The sequence below is a fragment of the Elgaria multicarinata genome, chromosome 7 (genome assembly GCF_023053635.1).
Source record: "Elgaria multicarinata webbii isolate HBS135686 ecotype San Diego chromosome 7, rElgMul1.1.pri, whole genome shotgun sequence".
In the NCBI taxonomy this organism is placed as follows: Eukaryota; Metazoa; Chordata; class Lepidosauria; order Squamata; family Anguidae; genus Elgaria; species Elgaria multicarinata.
Window position 1 is genome coordinate 78405023 of NC_086177.1, and position 17336 is coordinate 78422358.

The following is a 17336-nucleotide window of genomic DNA, read 5'->3' on the forward strand; positions in this document are numbered from 1 at the left end:
ATTGCCTTGCCCCCTGCTTGCACCTCACCTAAACGTGCAGTCAATCATGGACAAACGGTTGTAAACCGCCCAGAGAGCTTTGGCTGTGGGGCGGTATATAAATGTAATTAATTAAATAAATAAATAAATAAATAAATAAATAAATGGAGTCTTTTGGAACTGGGTGGAAAACTATCCGGATGAGTTGACTAAGCTGTACCGGACGCCACAGAAATGAAATGAACTCAAGTGCGGTGCTTTGCCCTCACAGTCAGTCACACACACGCACGGTGACAAACTCTGCCTAGTGCCTACAGAGAAAAAACCAGCCTGCCTGAACTGTAGTGTGCCTGCCAACCCAAGGAGGGGTGGAATTAAAGGGAGCCTGCCTGTCACTCCCACGAGGGCTTGAGGGTGGGGTATCCCAGCAGGGGGAGATTGCCCTTCAGAAAGACCAGCTGCTCCACCAAGTCCGGCTCCAAGCGAGAGCGGTGAGGGGTCACTATGTCGCCCGCCATAGAGAACACCCTCTCGCTTGGAACACTGGTGGGTGGGCAGCTGAGTCGATCCATGGCCACCCGCGCCAGGTCCGGCCAAATCTGAAAACGGGATGACCAGTAGGCCAGGGGGTCCATGGAGGAGTCCTCGATGGGCTCTGACAGGTAACGCTGCACGGTGGTTGCAGCGTCATCCTGGCTGGTGGCTGGGGAGGGTCTCTGCCCAAACACGGTGTGCAGAGCCTCTTCCCAATACCCCTCGCCTGTGCTGCTGCTGGGAGGGATGCAGGTGAGGCTGCTGCTGGTGCTGCTGGTGCTGCTGCGGGGAGGGGTGGCCTGCTCCTCTGCCTCACTCTGCCCCACCCTCTTGGCCCATGCCGCCCGCACTTCGCCCACCAGCGTTTCCACCCAGTGCTGCCTGCTATTTGGCCCACAAAGCCCATCCTTCACACGAGGGTCGCACATGGCTGCCAACATGTGGACCCTGTCGGTTTGGATGGGCTCCAGCCTCCGCGTCACGCCGTCCCTCAGCCTAGTCACCGCTTCGCGGACCTCGGGCTCGAAGCGCCTGCCGGTGACGGGATCCCTGTACTCCAGAAAGTCGCCCATCTGTTTCTGGAGATGCCTGCATACAGGGATCACCTGGCTGAGGAGGGCAGAGCTTTTGCTCAGGGTCTCGGTGGCGTTCAGGAACGGCTTGAGGACCGCCACCAGCTGGGACATGGCGTCCCACTGCTGCTTGCCCAGGTGGTGGACGCCCATGTCCCTGACCCTGAACAAGTCGTGGATGGCACGCTGTTGCTCCACCATCCGCTCCAGCATCAGGTAGGTGGAGTTCCAGCGTGTCACCACATCCTGCACTAGCCTGTGCTGCGGGAGATTCAACTCCTCCTGCTTCTCCCGCAGCAAGCGACTGCCCTTGACGCTGTGGTGGAAATGGCCTGCCACCTTTCTGCAGCTCTCCAGGAGGTTACGGATCCCGGACAGGGGACCGAGGTTGGGCTTGCTGCTGCCCATCCCAAGGCCATCCCTCACCACCAGGTTCAAGACGTGCGCGATGCAGCGGACGCCCTCGAATCCGCCGTCGCGCACCGCCTTCACCATGTTGGCTCCCCCGTCCGTGACCATGTAACCGCGGGTGACCTTCTGCCCAGCTAGCCACCCATCCACCATGCGGTTCATGGCCTCCGTAATCTCCCCTGCCGTGTGGGACTGGTCCATCACTTGCGTGTGGAGGAGGGCCCAGCAGTAGCCCTCCTTGCCAGTCCCTGTAGTGCTGGATCCTTCCTGCCCCACGGCTGCCCACCAGTGTGCCGTCAGGGACAGGTAAGCGTGCACTCCGCCCTCGCTGGACCAAATGTCCGAGGTGAAGTGCACCATCCGTGCCTCTGCCTGGCACAGACGACCCAGCACTAACTCCCTGCAGGAACGGTACAGGGAAGGCACCACCCGCCTGCTCAGGGTGGTGCGACACGGCAGCTTGTAGTATGGCACCACAAGCGCCATCAGCCTCTTGAAGCCTGCGTTGTCGACGAGGCTGAATGGCTGGTCGTCCAACGCCACCATCTCACCGATTGACGTGGTGATCTGGGAGGGCGTTGGAAAACGCCATCTTGTGGTTCCATACTTCCCCCACCCCATTTCCGGCAGGGTTGCCTGCCTAACCCTTGTGGGGATGGGAGATGGAGAGCTGAGACTGGAAGTGCCAGCAGCAGCAGCAGCAGCAGCAGCAGCAGCAGCCGCCGCCTTCGGCTTTCCCCTGGAACCAGTCGCCTTGCCCGCCTCTTTCCCCAGCAAGACCGACTGGTGCTGCCTCTTAAGATGCATCTTCATGCTGCTGGTTCCATAATGCCCTGTCGATGAACCCCTGCTTAGGCTGAGTTTGCAGTGGCGACAGACAGCAAAGCGGGGATCCGCTCCCAACTCAAAGTGGTCCCACACGATGCTTGTCTTTCGTTTCCGTGGTGACACCACCAATTGCCCGCCTGAGCTCTCTGGTGTTGCCACAGAAACAGGGGTGTGGGATGAGACTGGGGAGAGAGCCTCGGCCTGCTGCTGCTCCTCCTCAGCCCCCACATCCTGGAGGCCCACCGCCTCCTCCTCCTCCTCCCCCCCCTCCACTGTGCTGAGGACCTCGTCTAGGTCCATCATCGGGCTCGTGGGCTGAAAGGAGAATGAAGGAGTTGGGGATACTCCTCCTCCTCTAATGGCACTGCTGCCACGTGCCTCTTGCAAACGGGCACTTTTCCCATTCCCACCCTCAAAAAGAGAACGCCGGGCACAAGTTGCAGAAGAGAGTGGCTCTGCCTGCTGCTTGTCCTGCTTCTGTTTTGGAGCAGTCAGCCAAGGAGTTGCCCGTTTGAGTTTCACAGGAGGAGAGGAAGCCTGCTTACTGCTGGCAGACTGAGCCTTGCTGCTTTCAGCACGCCTGCTTCCTCTTTTCATGATGACTAACAAAATATTAATACTACTAATACTATGTATAAGGTACTACTAAGAATATGTATAAGAAGATATAATATGTTTAAATGTAGGGAAATGGGACAAGAACAATAAAATATACTACTACTAATATGTATGAGAATATACTAATATATATATATATATCTACTACTAAGAATATCTACAAGAATATAATAATATGTTTAAGAATATTACTAATAAATGTAGGGAAATGGGACAAGAAATGGGACAACCACTACTATAACAAGAACAAAATATGAATACTACTACTACTAATATGTATGAGAATGTATACTAATAGACTACTAAGACTATGTCAAAGAATATAATATAATATGTTTAAGAATAGGGAAATGGTGTGCGTATGCTTTCCCCAAAATGCTCAATCTGTGGCTGCCTGTTGAACTTGACAAAAGCAGCCCACTCCGTCGAAGTTACACAGAGAAGAAAAAGAGAATCCAATTTTTTTGGTATATTTGGTATATAGAAGATAGAAGGAAACACAATCAGGATTTAAGAGAGGGGAGGGGGGAAAAGAACCAACCACTACTATAATATGTATGAGAATGTATACTAATAGACTACTAAGACTATGTCAAAGAATATAATAATAATATGTTTAAGAATAGGGAAATGGTGTGCGTATGCTTTCCCCAAAATGCTCAATCTGTGGCTGCCTGTTGAACTTGACAAAAGCAGCCCACTCCGTCGAAGTTACACAGAGAAGAAAAAGAGAATCCAATTTTTTTGGTATATTTGGTATAGAAGATAGAAGGAAACACAATCAGGATTTAAGAGAGGGGAGGGGGGAAAAGAACCAACCACTACTATAAGAAGAACAAAATATGAATACTAATATAATATGTATGAGAATATATACTAATGGACTATGTGAAAGAATATAATAAAATATGTTTAAGAATATAAATGTAGGGAAATGGGACAAAAACTGTGTGTATGCTTTCAAAAGAAAGCTTTCACAAAAGCAGAACAGTCAGGCTTTAATACAGGGAAGGGGGGGGGGCAACCAACCCAACCAACCCAAACACACACTCCAAAATTCAAAAATAAAGTTTATATTAAATCAAAGTAAGGGGAAAACACAGGGCAAACTAAGCTACAAGTCAGAAAGAAGCAAACAAACACACACACACGCCAAACTAAACCTATCCTAATCTATCTCCAAAGTCCAAAGCAGGAGCACTAACTAACTAAGTGTTCCCTCCACGAACGCCAACCCACAAAGAGACACAAAACAGAAAGTTCTCAGGGTGGGTCTGCCTTAGTCCCCCCTCCAACGCTGGGATTGGAGGAGGATGCTTTCTGAGGAGATCAATTCTCATCAGGATTGGGAGTTGAATGTGCCTGTCATCGCTTCCAAAAAAATAAAAATAAAAAAATAAAAAAAACCCAAACCCCGATTTTTAAAAAAATATTGCACGTGAACCACAGCACGCAGAAAGTTGAGAGTGGTCTCAAAATGACCCCCATCCACGACTCTCTGTGCACAAGAATTTTCAGAACGATAGCTTAAACCCCCCCCCAGTTATCCCCGATTCTTTCCCTCAATGCAATCCTATGGGCGAAAAGCCGAAACGGAGCCCCGCGGTTGACCCTATTTTTAAAAAACTTCTAGCCCGCGACCCGTACGATGCAGAAAGTTGAGAGTGGTCTCAAAATGACCCCCATCCACGACTCTCTGTGCACAAGAATTTTCAGAACGATAGCTTAAACCCCCCCCCAGTTATCCCCGATTCTTTCCCTCAATGCAATCCTATGGGCGAAAAGCCGAAACGCAGTTTGAGCCCCGCGGTTGACCCGATTTTTAAAAAAATATTGCACGTGAACCACAGCACGCAGAGAGGTGAGAGTGGTCTCAAAATGACCCCCATCCACGACTCTCTGTGCACAAGAATTTCCAGAACGATAGCTTCAAAAACAACGTAGTTATGCGCGATTATTTGCCGCAATGCAATCCTATGGCGAAATGTTTTCAAGATGGCGACCGGAGCGCTCCGACTGAACTCGGAGCTCCGAAAAATGGTCGCTTCTCTTCGCCTTGCTTCTAGGGGGTCCGCGGTCCGCTCCTACTCCGCCTCTGGGTAAGGCGGAGCAGGCCAATCCGCTACTGCTTCTACGCTCCTAATCGGAGCGGAGCACATCCCTACTTTTCAGCAGATAAGAGTGAGATAAAAATATAAACACACGTCCAGGTTAGGTTAGGTTGGGATAGGTTTCTAATTTGGGAAGCCGCCTAACCTCCTTTCTTCTTTCCACCCATTTAGCAGTGCAGAGATGCTTCAGGGAACGTGCTTTTATGCGCTGGTTTTAAAAGGCAACATACAGCAAGAGCCAGCTTTCCTTGTTTACCTGCATTAAGTCCCATTTTGTTGTTTCATCATAATACACCATGTAAACAGCAGAAGACATTGACTACCAAACTCCCTAGAAGCCTCCCCGAGGTGGTTACAAGGCCCTGGGGGCTTTCTGACTTAATGACTATATTTATGCAAAGACAGACACTTCCAAATTAGAGTTTTATTTATAGATTAAATCTTATAAAAGATGTAATCTTTTATAAGCGTTTTCAATCTTTAGGGCCACACATATGTGCACACACATGCACACATACACAGAGGTGCACACACATGATACGACACGGATCATTCCTTCCTCGCTGCTAGCAGTGGTGCAGAAAGAGCAGTTTATATGAGGATCTCTGGAGGAGGGAATGGAGAGTATAGTTTGCTGGGAGTTTGGCTGTGGGGGAGGGAATTGGGGGGCGCACCAGAGCCCTCTAGGGGAGGCACAGGTGGGCACTCCTGCCTTGCTAGATCTACAGCTTGCTCTTGATATGTGTCACATCAATCCCTTTCCCATGGATCCTGTGTCCCCCACCCCCCGCTAATTTAAATTTGTTGAAACATGCAAAGTAATCACTCAATATCCTATCCCTGTTTGGAACTCTCAGCGAATTCCAATATTTAAAGGTAAACTCTCCTCACCACAAGGAAGAAATTGAGCAAGGCACTTGAATATTTCCACAGGTGTACTAATGTATAGAGCTGTGCAAGGAATACTTGAATAAAATATGTTGTTTCATTTGCCCTGTTAAAAGTTGTTTGAGTTGCTCCTCCTCCTTGCATTTAATCAATCTGTGAAGGATGCAGGATTGCATCAGCTGCCTCTATGTGGGTAGAATAGAAGAACAGGTCCTACAGGTGTAGTCTTGATGGAAGAGCCTGGTGTGTCCGTCGTTTCTAATCATGTTGGACACACATAAAGCCTGGTTTTTGTTCTGCTCAACTGGCAGAGGTTGGGACAATGGCCAGTGACCGATCAGGGACTGGGCCACCTAGTGCAATCCTGTTTCCCTCCACATGGTAATTGAATATAGGGCTGTGCAGGGAACCCCCAATTTGCCTTGGAGGCTGATCCGGAGCCCCTGAAGCAGCCCCAATCCGATTCCGGCCATCCGAGGCAAAATTCGAGCCCTCCGAGTTGACTGAGTTTTTTGGGTGCCAGCTGTGCAGCCAGCACCCAGAAAATTCTGGTGCTTCCCCCCTTCCCCACTTACCTGCGTCCGCCAGTGGCAGCTTGCATCCAGCGGCGTCCACTCCGACGACGCTGAAGCCCGGAAGTAGGCCACCTACTTCTGGGCTTTACCGTCGGCAGAGTGGATGCCACCGGATGCAAGCCAGCAGTGGCAGACCCAGGTAAGTGGGGGTGGGGGTTCTTACCCACCACCACCAGCTTTCTTCTGGCGGCTTCCGGTGCCACCACCAGAAATGAAAGGGAGTAGGCCACATGATAACTTAAAATTGTGCAGCCTACTCCCTTTCATTTCCAGCGGCGGCACCTGAAGCCACCAGAAGAAAGATGGCGGCAGTGACAACAGATAAGGAGACTGGTGGCGGGGGGCTCCAAAGCGCTGAGGCGGCCCGAAGCTTCAGAGCCAATTGGCTTCGGGCCGCCTCAGCCTTTGCCTGAACTGCCTCAGATCCAGTTCAGAACGGTCCAAACCACCCCGATCCACTTCGGATTAGGGGTTTGGATCCAAGGCGGTGCACAGCCCTAATTGAATACATATAGGGAAACATAAGAAACAAGCTCTTATTCAGGGTTTGTACACTGGCTGCTGCAAAATGGTCTACTGCCTTGCTTTAAGACTTCATCTGAAATACACAAACTATATTTTTTGGGGGGGGGGAATTGTGCGCATTTTACTACCGCAAGCCATTTTCCAATATATACTGGAGTGGTAAAATGCCCCACATCCTCAAATGTGTCTATTATTAGGAGTCAGAAGAAGTGTATTTTAAACTGAAATTATTCGAATAGTGTAAGGTAAAACTCTAGGCAAAACATTATTATCATCATCATCATCATCATCATCATCTTCATCATCATCTAACTTTTCTGGCAGTGTTTTTCTAACCGCATAGAAAATCTGTCTCTGGTGTGGTAAATGTTCCCTCAATGAAATCCCATGGGTTGTGCCAACCTATTGATAATAAAACAAAATAGGTTTGAGGAAAATTATGTGTAGAAAAAAAAATATATGACAGAATTTTAATATAAAAACTAATATTTAGTTTTATACCCTATGTACATAGTTGCAACACTGATTTCCAAATCAAAAAGGCTGTACACATTGTCTATGTCCCAAATGTGTTTCGAGTCGACCATCAGTGGGAAAAATATAAACAGTAATTACAGCCCTTGTTAAGACAATCTTTTCATGATGTTAAACTTCCGACATGGAACCAGTAAATGCTATCTATGCAAACTCTGTAATCCTCATCATGTGGTTGGTAGCTGAGAGCAAGAAAAGGGGACAAGAACATTCCCTCCTACATTCAAAGATGATTAGTTCCTTCCGTCTATAGCAGCTGTTTACTATACCACAAAGAAATAAACAGATCTGTTGTTTAGAAAAGTTTTTAGATACTGGCACCCTGGCCAACTCCTGCAAAATGCTTAGATGCTGTGCCTCCGCCCCCTACAAATATCCAGACTGCTTAAACCTGCTTTTTAAGACTAGTTTTCTTTGGGAAAACCTATGGGACATTTTTACACCCCATGATGCCTGTTGCATTTAGGCATTTTTTTTTAAAAAAAAACCATAGCAAAATCAGTAGATTCTGAGTATGTGCCCCATGTCACATACTCAGGGTTGGTTTGTTTGCTTGCTTGTTTTCCAGAAAGAAAACTGTAAGTGATAAGAAACTGAAATTTGAGAACATTATGTATGGTGACAAAATGCAATAATGTTATCATGTGGGACTATGTTGTATGTTTTCATCTGTATAAATTCTGCAATGTGAAGTACATATCCCTAGATGACTGGAGGAGGGTTTTAAAATAACCTAAAAATACGGTTTGAATTAACTACCTTTATTGTACTCTCCCAATACAAAATAGCAGTACATAAATATTAAGGGCCCAATCCTATGCCTATTTAAACAAAAGTCCCACAACCACCAGCGTTCTGCAGAAAGCATACTGGAAGTTGTAGTGTCCACCCCCACCCATCTAAACATGTATAGGATTGGGCCCTTAGCCTTCTCTTCCAGGAACACACACACACACACACACCGCACTTTCCTCTGACAGTCTGTAGTATTGCATCATTTAATAAGGGTTAAATCCTTCACACAGTTGTCACCTCCTGGAAAGCAAATGAGGCCTCAACTACTACTTGCATTATAAAGAGGGAGTCAGATAGCAAGCTCTTCTTATCACTGGTAAGCGTGGCACTGTGCTACAATTTTCCTTCATTATAAATGCCATTTTGACTTCTTCTTTAGCAAATCACATTTACCCCTGCTTTTCCTTTCAGTCCAGCACCCCCCACCAACAACCTGTGTCAGTGGCAAGTAATAATTGCCCCCAGCTGGCCAGATGTAGTCCCTACGCTGCCATACCTGTCCTCATGCTTGCAGCAAGAAGGGATCTACGTTTGTAGCCACTGTAGTCCTGCCGTGCATTTACGCAGGAAACAATCGTGTTATGGAGCTGCTTTATTCAGCTTTTTAGGCTTAACGAAGTCTCATGCCGGAACTTCTCTCATGTTGCCCTGTGCCAAACAATGCAGTGATGGCTCTTGCGCATGGTTCTATCTCAGCTCTAGCCCTATCACAGATGAAGCAGCTGTTTCAGGCAGCAGAGTCGGGATGCCATTAAAAGCAGCGATTTATTACGGTTTTTACTGTGGGAAATAGGAGGAAGAGAAGGGCAGTACTGGCCCCAGCCCCCCACAAATACAAACAGAAGGAAGCCTCAGGTCAGTGCTTCATAGCAGGGAGGAAGTTGGGTAGCTCCTCCCAGCCCATTCAGGATTGGACAGAGCAAACAGTCACCACCACCCCAACATGGAAAAGAGTATGCCGCCCACCCCATGCACACGCACACAGCAAAGCTCAACTCTGAAATTCAGAGCCCCTATTTCCTATGCAGTACTGCAGGGGCATTTAACCTCAAGCCCCTGTGGGCCAAATGCAGCCAGCCTGGGGGCCCAATCCAGCCCTTTGGGGCTCCCCAAATGGTCACATACCCTTCTCCATGTTACCAGGTGGTCCCCACCCACTCCTGGACACCAATGATTTGGTGGTTTCCCAGCTTTTGTGAAATTTCTTCCCCATTATAAAAGGTTGAAACTAGGGCTGTGCACGGGAAACCCCCCCCCCCCCAATCTGCTTCGTGGCCCGATCCGGAAAATCCAGATCGGGCCCGATCCTGTTCGCGCCACTCCACCTGTCTCCCTCCCCGCTCCGCAGAACAGAGCGAGATCCGGCTTCGCTGCCATTGCTACATGGACAGCGGCAGTGGCGCAAGATAAGCTACCCACCCCCCACCCCCTTACCTGTGTCTGTCGTCACGGGCTTCAATTGAGGCCCTAGCTTGAAGCCGGAAGAGGCCTCGGCCTCCACTTCCGGCTTCAACTGGAGCCTCAATTGAAGCCCGCGACGGACTCAGGTAAGCGTCCCTCCTCCCTGCTCCCTTACCTGGCTCCACCGCCGCCGCCACCACCACCGCCGCATGGATGATGGCGCCGGTGGCGCCAGGTAGGCCAGCCCCCCGCCCCCTTACCTGCGTCCATCACGGGCTTCAATTGAGGCCCTGGCTTGAAACTGGAAGAGGCCTCGGCCTTCACTTCCGCCTTCAACTGGGGCCTCAATTGAAGCCCGCGACAGACGCAGGTAAGCATGGATGGCGGCGCTGGCAGTGCCAGATGAGTCCCCCTGCCCCCCCACTTACCTGCAGGCAGAGCTCCGGATTGAGGCGATCCTCTTTGCCTCGATCCGCAGCCCCCCCCCGACTCTCTTCGCCTCTGCCTTTTCCAGAGGCAAATCAGGCCACCTTGCTCCTGCTTCTCTGAACCGAAGAGAAGCGGAGCACAGCCCTAGTTGAAACATCTCTCCTAAGGCTTAGTTACTGGCAGTAAGAGCTTAATGCTACAATGTGCTTAGGGCTGGCCCTATCATCGGGTATGGTGAAGCAGTCACCTCAGACAGTAGATGCTGGGAGGTGGCAGCAAGATGTTGAACAAGGGAGCTGTGCACCTCATGGCCTGCCGTATGTTCCCTGCTGCCTTCAGGTTCAATGGACGATGTTATTTCGGTGTTGAAGAAGCAGTCTAGTCAGCTTTTGTGCATGAAGTGCATTAGGGCGCCATCTTGTTCTTCGCCTCAGGCAGCAAAATGTCTTGGGCCAGCCCTGAATGTGCTGGTGGAGTTTTGCATTTTGGTCCCACCTCTTTTGCCTCTGGCTGAAAGAGGTTTTCTGCTGTAACTCATCCTGTAACGAATCCTACCCTGTTCAGCTGAGACAACCACCTATTTAGACCTGCTTGCACTTCCACTGTTGTTGAATTCTAGATTGTGAGCTCCTTGGGGCAGGTACAAAACAGAGTAGGTGATGCTAATGAACTCATCCCCACTTTCTCCTCACATGATTCTTATCACATGGAGGGGGGTGAACTTCTGTATAGGGACGTTGTTTAAAATTGCATTGTTGAAGGAAGCCATGGGGTTGGCCGTTCCTCTAGTCATCCTCTCTAACTGCGTCCTTCATCCACCAGTATGAACCAACAATTTCATTTCATTCAGTATTTCTTAGGAAGAAACGTCTCAGGAGAGAATTTTCTGGGAAGTGTTCTGAGAATTTTCTTTTTCAGGCTCAGTCAAAAACACTTGGAGAATTCTGCCCCCACCCTCATTCAGAATATTCATCAAAAAAATTGTCCTCCCCCCCATTTCATTGCCTACAAATAGGTAGATAATTCTGGTCAGCCATTTTCACCAAGCCTATGCTATCCTCAAAAAGGAAGATTCAGAAAATTAGTGTCATATTTCTCATCGGTAGTCCTCATTTAGGTAAACTAGAAATGATCAAGCAACACACATCTGCCCCCTAGTGGGTATAATTTTTATTTAAAAAGAGAATGTAACATTTGAAATCAGGAAACAAAGCAAGGAAAACTTAACCTAAGCCAGTTCTACACCAAGCAGGATATAACACTTCGAAAGTGGTTTGAAAATGGTATATGGAATGAGTTGTGGGCCCCAACAGTTGTCAGTGCACTTCAACACTGTTAGAAAGCAGTAGTGTAGATCCTGTCCTAGTTGCCTCTGGCACATACTCATCTGGCAGTATTTGATATTATCTTACAAATTCATGAGAACAGGTCAGGCCGTTACTAGACAGAACACAGATGTCATGTGTTTGGCTCTTTTTATACCAAGAAATAAAGCTCTCAGTTTTACTAGGCATGCTCCAAATAATGACTATAACATCTTCTCATGAGCATGTTTTTTAAAGATAAAATTACAGTTAAGTACTTCCTTTGACAAGGAAATTAGTTTTCCATTTTCCCTACTGTATTGAATGTTATTGACTGATTAAAAAAAAAGTTAGGTTAGGACGACATTAGATTCTAAAATTAGGATGAGTTCCCTGGAGGCTGGTGCCTCCCATGTCAGTGGGGAGGCAAATCCACTCCAGGTTTTAGTCAGAACCAGCCAGAACTCTAAAGGAACTGACATCGGACTCACCAGCCTACAATGGATGAGTTAATTTCTTCATATGAGCTCACTAACGCCAACATGTATCTCTAGCGCAACTGCCCAGACCTACAGCTGAACCAAGATGGCCACCACTATACCTCTGCTTGGTATTCTGTGGTTGCTGGTGATGGGCAATCTTCCTCAGACCATTTTTTTGGCGGGGGGGGGTAGTTTTCCCAGAGAATACTAGAAAATGTGTTTGTTTGTTTATTTATTTATTTATTTTAGTTTTCTAAGAAAGCTTTGGGAGGGGGAGACAAATGTGTGAGGTGCATCCCCCCCTTTCCTGCCAGTTACCCCAGCCCTTTCTCAAGCACACAAGCCTAAATTTGCAAAGGGAGAAGGTTTTATCGGTAGTGTGGAAGGCTTTCAAAAGACAGAAGAGGGGTCGCTAGCCTGAGCTGTTCTTAACTGGAAATAACGTTCTTGAGCATATTGCTCTTCTAAGGAATAATGCACCCAAACTAAAGCTAAGGCCTCTCCTCTCTTTACTGAGCTCTATAATCACTGCTGGCTACCCCTCTCCTACTCAGGGCTATGTTTGTTTTGCTTACAAAGAAAGGGGGAGCCAAAGGGCGCTTTTTTGCTTGTCTCAGGCAACCAGGCAGCCTCCAACCTATAAGGAGGCAACATGATTTCCACCCCGCCCCATGCAATGCCAACTACCAATAAAGTCTACAGAAGCAGGAATGGCCAGCTGTTTCTCTCTGGGGTTAGCACCTTGAACTAGGATGCATGAGCCAGGGGACTCTCAGACCTTACAGGACACCACTAGGGCTTAAGAAACAAGGGTCCAAGCCAGCACCCTCTATTTCAACCTCCTATACCTGAAACTGTATACAGCAGCAATAACCAAACAGAAAGCTCTGAACTTAGTAGCAAGGCTTAAGCATACATGTACAATTATGATAGGTGGTAAATATATTTCCAAAAGGGGAAAGGGAATAACATACAAGGAAACAGAGCAATATTCAGAAACAGTACTTACAATGCAAAACAACAAACAGAGCAATATTCAGAAACAGTACTTACAATGCAAAACAACAAAGCTGGCTATACTTGACTACATGTACCAAGGCAAGGATCTTCAACAGAACTAGATCTCAGAAACCAATAATCCCAAGCAGACAAGGGAAAGGGCCCAACAAAACCAGACAAAGACAACAGGCAGAGGCATCTAGCCGGATTACAGGCTCAAACCCCAGACAACTCCAAAGTGATCCTTGTTAGCCAATGACAAGCTGGCTGGAACAGCTTTCCCCACCCCTGTGGGGTGGGGTGGGGTAAGAGTTCCCACAGGAATGCAGCTGAGATCACTCAGTCATATTAACTGATGCCTGTTATATCCTTGGGGGTGGAAGCATCTTGAGATAGCCCAAAAACTACGTATAGCCCCAGCCTTACAAAATGGAAACTTACGGACTGCTAGGACTCAGAAAGAAAATGGAGTTCTTAACACCTCGATTCAATCCACTTTTGGAAATAACGGTGGCAGTAGCATGATAAGCCTTGCTGTCTGATGAAGCAATTAGATTGTGCCACAGGCTCACAGTTTACCACTTTCCCGTCACATACTGTACCACCTTATTGAAACAGCTCTGAGAAAAGTCTTTGAGTTCTTAAGGCTGGGAAAACTTGAGTCACTAATTATAGAATGCCAGCAATAAGATTCCATGTTTTTTTAAAAAAAAAAAAAATCATTTTTTTCAAACTGTAAAATGCAAAACTGCAAAAGCATCTACTGTACACAGGTAGCATATCAGATAGCCTAGAACTATTTTTATCTTGTGTTAATAAAAAAATCCAAATGCATGTGTTTTAACACAGAGAGCTTACTTTTTAGCACATTCACTGCAGTAGGTGGTGTCATGCTGTCAGGCTAGTGTATCTTAAGTATTATGGTAGGAACGAGGCAAATTGGTCTTGACATCTCTCTGATCCGTCCATGGACAGCAGGGCTATTTTCTTTCCCCTTTGCCACAAAATTTGGAAACTTGCAGAATGAAGCTGTACCTTTCAAGAATACAAATGTGCTATACCCAGAGCGATGACGCAGCACATGACCTTGATGCTACACGAATTGAAATCCAAGTGTAATCCCTTTCTGTCAGTGTAATCTTCTTTGCCACAGAAATCATTGATTCCTTTTTTCACCCAATAGAGCAAACAGGGGCTATTTCTCTCAAGCCTGCTTTTACCAGAGGATGATTTTTTTCCTCCTATCACAATCATTTTTAGGCTCTTTCTAATAAAGATACACACAGATATTTGTGACACGAAGGTCTGAAGGCTCAGTTAACCAGTGCTCCCAGATCTGATTTAAGACAAGCAGGAGGCTGTGGAAAGGAAATTCCACCAGATAAATGGGACACCTGTCTATATTTTGCAACCTTCTACAGGCTAGGAATCCAGCTGACAGATTTATGATTTTGTGCTATGACTGATGTCCTTCAGCCCTTCCATTTTTTTTATTGCTTCTAGACAGAAATCAGATTGGTGGTTATTTGGTTTACAGGCCCAGTTTCTGCCTCTTTCCCATAGTGGGGGTAACCTATCCAGCTGTAAGAGAAGGGGGTGGAGCTGGTGAGGGGCTCTCTTGAGGCATAAATAAATAAATATATTTAGCCTTTGTCAGAAAAACAGCTCCGTTATCACCCTGAACAAGCAATACTGTGGGAGTATAGGGGTTTGTAAACTTTAAATATTCCTTCTGTCCTGTTTTTTAGTTTAAGCCCTCAAAAGGAGGTTTTTCCTCAATCCCCAGCAAGTAATCCAAAATGCTTCAACGGCAGCAAGAACTGTGAAAGTGTTGACAAAACAGGACAAAAAAACCCGGATGCCTGTAATCAGACTTGTAAAAAACAACCCATTTGATTTATCTGACTTATAAAAAACAACCTATTTGATTTGTATAAGACAATTTGACTTTCTATGCAGTTGTGTGCATTTTAACATTCTTTAGTTTTGTTTTCTGTTCAACTGCTGCCCTCTTTGGTTTGTTAAGCTTTCTACTTGGAATAGAATTTATTTTTTCAGAGCCAGCAGAGGGAGTTCTAACACTGCTGTAATTTTAACTGTTGTAATTACTTTGAAAGGAAAATATTACTTATGGAAAGAAACATGTATGCTTACATGAAATTCTTATGGACAAGTTCAAGTATGCATTTTCTGCCTTTATATACAGGAATCCGCTTATCTGAAGGACGATCCATGATTTTTACTAAGCTCTGAACTTGAATACAATAGGATCTTATTGTAGGTGGGTCACGTTCTTGCTCCAGTTTTAAGACTCTGGGTCAGAAGTGGTTTTTTAGATGTTTTCCAAGCCTATTTAAGTAGGGTTGTAGAGGCACCTTCCTTTCACCATCTGGGGTCAGCTAGGTGGCATTATGCCAAAAAGAGAGTTCCCAATTTCCAGTTTCTTGCCTGTCCAAGGCAATCCTACTGCTGCAAAATGGAAAGAAAGCTCACTCCTCTGTTCCTAACATAGATAGCAAAGTATTATTTTAGTAGCAACAATCAAAACTGCATCATAGTGGATGATACTGAGAATTTCTAAGACTGAAATGCATCACCTAAGAGATTACATTTTGATTGAGCTGTATTGAATACATAAGGGCATTCACATGATAAAACTTAGCAAAGATAGCCCATAAAATATTAAAATGATGAAAGAAATGGGGAGGGGGGTCTTAAACCTAAAGTTATTTAGAACTCTGAGGGGACGGGAAGCAAAGAGTATATACAGATGCATCACTTCTTTCATTTCCCCACCAATGTTACCAAAAGAAAGTGGGAGATCTCTTGCCCTCACAGGATGATTAGCCTGTTTCGGGAGCTCAGCACCTTAATCAGCAGCAGCATGATCTATACTTTATCCCAACCCAACTTCCATATTCGTTTGGGATCCAAACTGTATTGCTTTAATTCTCAATTTAAATGGAATGTGGGAAAGAAACAGTTTACCTGTGGGTATATGGCATAGTTTCTGTAGGATAGTGTTTAGGTTGCTGATAACTAGTGTCTGCTGATCTTCTCACCTTCTTTGCCTTTTCAGTCTCATCTCGCCCCATTCTCCCTCAGTGACTACAAGTCTTGATAGCTATGTGATACCTCCAATATCAGAGGCAGTAAGCCTATATACTGGGTAGGAGGGTGCTGTTGCACCATTTCTTGCTTGCAGGTTCCTGGTCGACAGCTGGTTGGCCACTGTGTGAACAGAATGCTGGACTAGATGGAACCTTGGCTTGATCTTCTTATGTTCTTATGTTAAAAGACAGATTTTACAATATGTTAACCAAAACCCACTTCTTATGTTACCCCAGAAGAGGAGCCCTTGTCATTCTGTTCCTTCCTATGCTGGGAACGCGTACTAGAGTGGTCTACTTATGGCAGAATGAGGATACTGAGTAGACTGTACTACTTCACCTAGCTGGAGGGGAGTAGCATATTTGAATGCCTCCTCATGCACAAAATTCCTTGTACAGGAATACATACATACTAGGAGAAATGTTCTATCTCAATCGACTTTTCTACACACACGGAACATTGAAAAATTTGATTCCTCAACCTGCAGTCTGAAATAGCACAGTCTATTCTTGTGCATCCAGATGCTACCATGTCATTCCCAGCTCATTTTACTGTACATGTTGAACACGCTAGTGTGGCTTTTAGCCTTGCCTGTGTTAAAAATTGACACTTGCTTTGGGGGAAGATAGGAGGACTAGCAAGAGATCTCCCACATAAAGCTTCATCCCACATACCTACTTCCCTTGGATTATCCCCATAGCACTAAGCTTTTGCGGTTGTTGTTGGTTTTGCTATCAGGCGACAGCGATCCTTTGCATACCAAGAAGTGAGTTTAAGAGGGGGAATGTAAACAATCATTAAAAAATCAATGGATGACCCAATTCAGTTCAAATTTGGTGTGCTTAAAGCTCTCCCTAATATCTATTACTGTCCCAATTTTGGTGTCTTTATCTTTAAAGTTTGCGCAGACGTAAGCATTTCTTTAAAATCCTGCTCCTGCGCCCCAGCAGCGGCTCGGAAGATACGCTCAAAATGTAGGGGCTAAATACGGCGAATCTTTTTGCTTTATTGTACAATTGGCAGGATGCATGGGAGTACTTCACAATCAAAGCAGATTATAAGATGGAAAACATCTCAGTCCTTTGCATGCAATTCGCAGTGATTGCACAGTATAACGCTGGTATGATAAAGCTCATAGTCTGGCGCTTCACATGTTATCTAGTAGTATAGAAAATAGCTGTGCTGCAGCTCTTATGCCACTAGGCTTGAGTGGTGCCATTCTCTGGGCCATTTACAATAA